The 8,795-nt window shown below is 47.9% G+C and overlaps 1 protein-coding gene across 1 annotated transcript in view; it reads right to left on the reverse strand.

Annotated features, from left to right (window-relative positions):
- Positions 1–7,191, reverse strand: part of LOC118691577 (contactin-3-like) — a 103,619-nt gene extending 96,428 nt beyond the window's left edge. The window contains exon 1 of the mRNA XM_036390843.2: positions 7,089–7,191. The gene's annotated coding sequence lies outside the window, so the exon portion shown is untranslated. The remainder of the gene's footprint in view (positions 1–7,088) is intronic.
- Between the last annotated feature and the right edge of the window lie 1,604 nt (positions 7,192–8,795).

Below are 8,795 nucleotides of genomic sequence, written 5' to 3' on the forward strand. Positions count from 1 at the left end.
AAAGGAAAACTACCACATGGATGCAACCCCTCCAAGAACTGCATTTGATTCTACAAACAGTTTGCCAGTTCTCTGTAAGGCTTCACTGCTTTTTCCACTGTAATCTCAACAGGATTTTCAGGCCAGGAAAGATGTGACAATCAATGGGAGGAATAGTGCTGTGTGAGAATGCAGCCCCTCAAAAATGGGGGGGAAGAGGAAAAGAGCTCTGGTTTACATTAATTTAGCCCCTTCTAGGAGGAAAGCTAACTCTTGCTCAGTCAAGAGGAGAACAGAAGTCAATGCCCAAAATGGGACAGGGTTACACATGAGCAGCTGCTGCCCCTCACCTTTTCTAGAAGGATAAAAACCCATTCCAGTGCATTTCCCCCGCAGGCAGGCAGGAATGGCACAGAGCTCCTGGGGTCTGTGAATGCAGCCCTGGGCTAACACAGGTCCAGGGAAACTGGAATTCAACTCCAACACACAAAACTCAAGTTTTCAGCATCAATTTAGCCAGCCAACTTCTACCTTTTTTAATAGGAAGACATTAGGGCAGGTAAATCAAGGTAACCTTCCTTCTCTTAGGATCAATGATGAGATGTTGAGTCTAAAACAACAAAACATTTTCTGTGGGGTGGAAAGCTCAGCCAGTGAATCTTTATCCAAAGGAGGTGCACACTGCTAAAAACCTGCTCTTAAATGCTCAAGTGATGCACTTGAAGGACTGCAAACCACAGAAACCTGGGGTCTTCTACTGATCCTAACAGTGCAAAGGAAAGCACCTGTGTCAGGATAGATGCTAATGGTTCTTCATCCTGTTTCTTTAGAGCATTTGTTTTTAAAAAGTGAAAAAAGGTCATTTATTATTTAATTGTCCTGCTTGAGCACACAAACTTCAGAGGCAAAGAGGTGCTGGTGTTCAGGCAGTGACCTGGCAGAAATGTTCCCAATTACACCCTGCCTTATCAATTACCCTGGCAGAGCAAACATGCATATACAGCCTTTTCTTTTTATTGTCATTTACAAGCGACACCAACACACTGGGCTGAGATGTTAAATTACCCAGGGTGCTGCAGAGAGCTCTCCTCCCACTCTGCTTTGCCCACACAACAACCTGCACCCCACTCGCAGCAGCAGGCACCAAAAATTTCATATTAAACAAAGAAAAAGTCATCATAGGAACGCTGATATTTTAGTCAGGAGATTTTGATATGAAAACTGCACCACCCAGGACCACACCAAGGGCTATTACCTGTTCCAGCATCCCATAAAAATCAAGTATCTCCTCCACTCTGGCAAAATCAGACCCTGTTTTCATGGCTTTACAATCCAGCTCTCCTCAAGCAGAAGGACAGAGGGACAGGTGGGACAGACACAGCCAGGTGACTGCACCGAGCTTTAAGAATGCAGGATAAAAATCAAAATATTTTGCAATATCCAGGGGAACAAACAGTAGTGTCTGCAGCTAAATTTGCTGGTTTCTCCCTGTAAAATACTCCACAGTAATATGTCATTAGAACAGTGTTTTTCATCTTGCACATTTCACCAGGAATGCTAAGAGATGCCAACTTCAACAAATGGAATGTCTTCAAATGCAGAGATGCGTGATCCTTCTGCAAATGAACTATGAAAATCTGTATGCTTGCAAGCTAAACAGAATTTATCATTTACTGATCCACCCTGGATTGGATTAGACAGGAATTGCTCCTTATGTAGTCAAGCACTGCAGTACACTGGAAATTACTGTCCTGACCTCAGCACAAGCAAAAGGGATGCTGGACATGCTTCACATTAAGCCAGACTGTGGAAAACCAGTTGATTTTCCCCACTAGTTTACTCCAACGAGAGGTTTACAGCTACAAACAGCTGTAATTTATTATATTTTACATTTCACAAAAGGCCTGAACATGTTGAGCAGTAATACTCTTCAGAATTGTCAAGGCCTATTGAAGTGAAATACACTTCCCACATCAGGAACATGGCACTGTGATTTCAGCAGGGCTAGAAAAGCAGTAGGATTTTTTTTTTATTTTTTTCAAACAGGAATAGTGAGAGTTTTTAGAATAGTTAATACCAGGGTAGCTCATTACCACTTGTAAAGTTGGTGGAACAGGAATCTGGATTTAACCATAATGTTTCAACAAGGCTCAAACCACTTTTTCAAAGCTACAGTAAATTCAAGATTTCTCACTTCTCTGTTAAAATTAACTGTACAAGTGGGTTCTCCTCAACCACAGATCTCAAAACCAAGGGAACAGGACAGAAATAGATCTGTAGGAATGGTAGGAGAACTGCCCTTACCTGGTGCCTCTTGCAGTGCTGTGTGTCCATCAGCCCTCAGAGAGAAGCTCTGGACTCCACAGCTTCCTTGATGCGCCACACAAAGGGCTTATTAGGGTTAAAAACTGCTTTATTTACTTCTTTCTTCATTTAAACCCAGTGTAGAGGGACCAATCTGGAACTGCTGAAGCAGTTTAGCCATTCTGGACTCGTTCTGCAAATAAGCTGGGCTCAGGAAAGCAGAGACAGCTCTCACACACCTGCTGAGGGCCTGCAGGAGCCCTGCTCCATCCTGGAATTGCAGAATAAATATCAGGGGGCACAAGGGTCCCTGGGTCTCAGGGAGGTTGGTGGCACTGTTTTTAAGTCAGATTTCCCTTGCACAAGGAGTTTTTTTCAGCTCCTTCCTGCTCACCCCTCCTTGCCATCACAGGCAGCGCTTCCCCCTCACGCTGCAGCTCAGAAATGCATTATTTGTATTTGCCAGAAACCAAGAACTGGCTGACCAAAATAAAAAAAGAAACAAAAAACAGACAAGTCTGGTTATCCCTGCTTTTCTGCTATCACCACTCACTCCCAAGCCTTTTGCACCCCACAGCTCATTTTCTGGGAGCCTCCAGACCTGCAGTCCAGATTTTAAGCGTTTCATGATTCAGTCAAACACAGATAAAGTTCCTCCTGTGTGCAAGCAGGATTAAGAAAACACTAAAATACATCTCCAGGTTTCAAATCCTGGCTGTTCCCATTAAATGGGTTTCTCCAGAAGAGAAGGAGCTGCAGGTGGGATTGTCCAGGGCTGACCACAACTTCAGCAGCTCCCACTGCTGCCTCCCCCAGCTGGAAGTGCAACACCTCTGCCAGTTAATTAATTATTCTTGACATTAATTAATAGAGAAAATTTTCAAGAGAAAAATGCCTGGATGTTGTAATTTTGGAAAAACGTCTACATTAGCTATGCCAAATGAAATTATTACTTATTTTAAATAATATTATACTTTATTACACTTTAAAAGTGAAATTTTAGGGGTATAAAACTGACTGCTGTTTAAAAATAAAGCCAATGCTATAAACACTATGACCTGCATTTCATCTGACCAAATTTCAACATGCAGATTTTTACTTTTCACTAATAAAATACCACCTAACTCCATTATTTCACCAGCTGCCCATCACCTTCACTCAATCAAGAATCCATAAGATTTCTGAACTCCTGCCACTTGCCCTCAGTCTGTATTAAATCTTTTCTTTGTATTAGACAGCACACTAAAAAAAATAAATCAATATAAATAAATTTCAGTTGGCTGTAGTCAAAGCTCAAAGGTTTTTTCCCTCCTTCCCACTCTTGTTACCCCAGCAGTGCTCTCCTGGGTACACTTCTGTTTAAAAGGCCATCAGCTCTGATCTGGTTTTCATCTGTCTCCGTGGACCAAGAACTGTGTGGCTTTTTGAGCTCTGAATCAGCTTATACAAACCTGCAGCCTTGACCTAATCCTTTCCTGTTTAGGCACATTACAAGGTATCACTGATAATTGTTTAATTTTTTCCTGCAATTCATTTTCCTACATCACATCCCGCAAAATGTGGACCATCAAATCTCCACTGAAAAGTTTGGGCTACAATTCTAAACAGCTTCACTAAATCAAAGGTGGAGATGTTGGCACAGGAGGGAACTACAGCTCTTCCAATTTAAGTTTTCTGCATTCCAGTTGTTTTTCAATGGGCTAATCACGGACTGAATTATCCCTGGTTTGGCTGAGAGAGGGAAACTTCAGCTTTAGAGCTGCAAAACCAACCAACCAACCAACAATACCTGAAACAAGAACTGCTGTCACTGCAGATGTATTTTAAAGGCAGCAGCAACAAAGCACCAAGGCAAGTCCATTTCCAGAGCCAGTTCCTGTGGCACGTTCAGTTCTGAAGAACCAAAACATTAAATTCCTAAGCTTCTCCAAACAAAAGTCAGAGTATCCTGCCATTTAACCCATCTTGACATCACCCATGCACAACAGGAGCTTAAGCCAGGCTTGCATTACAAAGGTCCCTTGAAAAAAGTCATTTTTCATCACTTGTATCTCCAACAGTGTTCAACTTCCATGTGTGCATGCATCCCAGGGGACTCTAATCCACTGTTCCCTGCTTTCCCAACGTGAACTGGTAGATTATGGATCTGGCAGCACAGCAAGACAGACCTAGCTCCAAGCTGAGCACCAAGAAGGATAAAAAATTACTTTGTATATGAACAAACTTCCTATTTTCCTTGATTTTCTAGTAAACCAAGACCAGGCTTAGAATTCTTTCTCAAGTCATCCAAAGTCAGGAGGGATGCTCACCTCCAGCCCCAGTCACTCCTCATCACTGATCCCTTCCCTGTCCCTGCAGGTTTGCTGGCTCCTCAGACTCCTCACACCACTGTGAATACACAAAAAAATCTTGCTTGCAGACTGCAGTTAATCTGTGTCTCCTGGTATCAAAGTAAATCCTGATGATTTCCATACATATAAAACCACTGGCTTATGTCACTTGTAAGACTCAGCCTCTTCCAGGAAGAGCAGTAAAAAGATTGAATCTATTTGCAGAAGCCTCCCGTTGCTGTATCACAACAACATTAAAATGTTCTTGTGGTATTGCAATGGGAAAATTCCCACAAGAACATAAACATAAACAACATCAAAGACAGCAAAGCTAGCTCAGAAACAAAAACAAACAACCAAAACCACCGCCCCTGCACAAGTGGTTGGAAGCATTTGTGGGTGGAAACTTCAGAAGCATTATAGAAAAGTGACAAGAAAATATGGCACTGCTCCTTAGCTACGGTGACGTGATCTTCAGGGATTTAAAGAACAAGTAGTTTGGGTAGGTCCATATTTCATATCCATATTTCATTTCATTTTCAAAGCTCAAAGCTTTGCAAGGTGTGCAGCCAGCTGGGTGCATGCTCGGATTTCTGAGCAAGACCCAAACTTAGGTGACCAACGTTGGAGCTGAGTGAGCCACAGGAGTCACCACCAGAGCTTGTCACAAATCCCCCAAAATCCAGTGGTTTAACTGTCTTAACAGAGAAGAAAACCAAGCTGCAGACCAGCTAGACAGCCCCTACCTGTTCTATTCATGGAGGTGACATCCACAAAACCCACTCTGGAAAAACCCCAGAGCCACTGGCAGCTCGCAGATGCTGCGCTCCCAGCAAGCAGCACCTCCCACTGCTTTATTCCAGCAAACAGCCCAGCTTCCAGCAGTGCTTCCATCCATCCCCTGCCGTGCAAGGGAGTGAGAGGCAGAAGCAGAAGGAGCAGGGATCTTTGGAGCCCTGGAAGAGCCAGCGGGGCAGGACAGAGCTCACAGCACCTTTAGCGGCAGCCCCAGCACCAAGTCGGCAGCGTTTGGCAAGAGTTCAGCACCTTCACCAATCATTCCCCTCAAATGCTTTCACAAATGCATTTGCCAGATTACTGTGGGAAGTCTCTTGCATGATAAACAACTTTTTGGAACAATTCCACGTGGGTAGTAACACACTTTCAGTGCCTACAAGTTCAGTATTTCCATTCCTGATTTTAGTATTTCGTTCATAATTTCCCATATACATTTAAAAAACGCATCACTGAACAAGCCTGGCATGCAGCTTAAGCCGGAGTTCGAGTTTCTCTTGCAAAATACAGCAGTCAATACTTTGGAGAGTTTCTTGCTCTTCATTAAGGTCTTGGTTTTGATTTTTGCACTCAATAGAAATACTGGAATTCTTCCCCCCCCCGTGTAAAAAATCAATATTGATTCTGTTCGTGTGTCAGTGGCACCAATAAGGTTAACCTAACTAACCAGTTCCCACCCAAGGCTATCCCTGGATCATTCCCCATCAGGAACGGGCTGATCTCCCTCCGACGCATCCAACAAAATGGTGCTTGGATTTGGGTTAACCACAGCCAGGCACCACGCTGAACTGCCAACAAGGTGACACACCGCGATGCTGGGGACACCAGCAGCTCGCACCCAGCCAGGTATGAGCCATGAAGTTGCAAGGGAAGGCAGATGAGCGGCCAGAGAAGGAGCAGCAGAGCCGGGGAGCGCTGCAGGGGCTGCCGCGGGGAGCGGAGGCAGCGGCTGTGCCGAGCCACGGCTGAAACTTGGGGCCGGCTCGGTCTGCCCTGCCCGGCTGACGGCAAAGTTCCGCCGTGGCCACGACTCGGTCAAACCCGAACGGCCGCGGGGGACGTGCAGAAAGAGAGAAATTCTCATTCGAGAGGGAAAGGAAAGAGCTTCTCAACAAGCGTTCACTGGCGCGGTGTGCGGGGGCTGTTTCAGACCAACGCCGCCACCAGAGCTGGGGGCGAGCTCCCGTCCGCGCCTTCTCGCATTTGAGACAATTAGCTCTTAATTAAAAGCAAAGCCAGAGTCTCCCAGCTTTAGAACTTGGGCAACTCCAGATTCAGAACAATTTTACATGGGAAAAAGCCCAAACCCCGTGCAAACGCTCAGACCGCCGGCAGCCGCACGCTCCGACGCCGCCGGACCCGGAGCGCATCCCCAGCCCCGGGGGAGCCGCGGGCGCCTGGCGGAGCCCTGGCCCCGGGACAGATGGACTGGGGGGAACAGCAGCTCCCTGCAGGTGGGCGAGGAGCCTGGCAAATGCCACCAGCCAGGATCACCCAGGCGGGCAGCGGCACGTACCGAGCGCCCGTGCCTGGCGCTGCATCCCCCGAGCCCGGCAGGGACGCGCCCGGAGCGGTGTCGGTGTCCCCGGTGCCGCTCCCCCGCTCCATCCCCCCCGAGGGATGCGGGGCGCTCTGCGCTCCCCTCACCGCTGCCCAACTTTGTTCCCCGAAGTTGCCCACCTGCAGCCGAGCCGTTCCGGCCGCCGCAGCGCCGCCGTTCCCCGCGGAGCCAGCGCCGTAATCCTGCGGCTCCCGCGGCTCCCGGCGCCTCTTCTGAGCGGCGCTGGCCGCGCTCCCGGCGGCGGGGCGGGCCCGGCGCGATCTCCCGCCCACCGCTCCTCACGGCTCCTCAACTCACCGCCCCGGGGCCGTACAGCCCAGCCCGGTACAGCCCAGCACGGCACAGCCCCTCCGGACACAGCCGGGCCCGCCGGCGCCGGGGATGCTCCGCTGGCGGCGGCCGCGGTTCCCCCGGGGCTCCGCTGGACGCACCCGCTCAGGGGGGATGCGCTGCCGGGGAGAGTTGAGGCGTTATGGCTTAAATGAAAACTGCATCTCGTTTCTGGGATGGAAGCCCAGGGAAAGAGTCAGGTTCACGTAGGTCGCTGTGCAGGAGCCGGATGGAGGTTTTATTGGATCTGGCTCTGGCTGATCGCAGCATTAGAGCTGTGTGGTGTAATTAAGGCTGAGCAGAATTCCTTTAAGTTCCTTTTTTTTTTTTTTTCCCTTAGCAGGTAGTATTAAAATTTCCTGAAATCGTATTATCTTTCAGCATCCCAAAGCATAGTGAATTGTGTGTTATAATAAAGTGTACATTAGCTCCCTGTGCCTCAGTTGAAGTCAAATTTTCCCAGAGATTACTTTGTCTTCAGAGCCACAGTGGAGTGTTGACATAAAAGAGTCAATCATAGCACCATAGAATGGTTTGGGTGGAAAGGGACCTTAAATCCCCTCCAGTGCCACCCCTGCCATGGCAGGGACACCTCCCACTGTCCCAGGTGCTCCAGCCCCAATGTCCAGCCTGGCCTTGGGCACTGCCAGGGATCCACGGGCAGCCACAGCTGCTCTGGGCACCTGTGCCAGGGCCTGCCCACCCTGCCAGGGAACAATTCCTTCCCAATATCCCATCCATCCCTGCCCTCTGGCAGTTTGAAGCCATTCCCTGTATCCCATCACTCCATCCCCTGTCAATTGTCTCTCTCCATCTTTCCTGCAGCTCCTTCAGGCCCTGCAAGGCCACCCTGAGCTCGGCCCAAAGCTTCTCCTGTGCAGGTGAACAATCCCAGCTGTGCCAGCCTTTCCTCCCAGCAGAGCTGCTCCATCCCTGGCATCATCCTGGAGCCTCCTCTGGGCTCTCTGAGCAGCTCCAGCTCCTCCCTGTGCTGGGATCTTCCCAGAAGGGAGAAAGGACCTAATGGCTGTTGTTTTGTGCACAGAAGAATTCTGGACAGGGTGGTGATGCTTTGCTCTCATGGCATAAGGAGGAAGGATGTGAGGAAAACAATTTGCTTCTTCAGCAAATAAAATTTAAGTCACTGCCCCCTCCATTTCCCTTCCTGTCCAGTTGTGTCATGAATTATTGAAATGTGCTGGCTGAGAAACAATGACATCTCCTCTGGGGAAAGTAGAGACTTGACACAGCATCTGTTGACCCAGACTTGGTGCAGGAGCCCTGACCTGAAGAGATGTCCTTACTTCTCCATGCATGTGCAGGTTTATAATTAAGAAATGTCCAGCAGTGTAGCCACTTCTGTAATGAAATGTGGCACTGGTCTGAGAAAGGGATGTCAAAAAATAAATTATCTCAGGAAAACAAGATACATTTTTAATTGGCAGAGTGTGATCAAATAGGACTCGTAGAGATGACAGAATTTCAGGGATTTAATG

The sequence above is a fragment of the Molothrus ater genome, chromosome 11 (assembly GCF_012460135.2).
Source record: "Molothrus ater isolate BHLD 08-10-18 breed brown headed cowbird chromosome 11, BPBGC_Mater_1.1, whole genome shotgun sequence".
Classification (NCBI taxonomy): Eukaryota; Metazoa; Chordata; class Aves; order Passeriformes; family Icteridae; genus Molothrus; species Molothrus ater.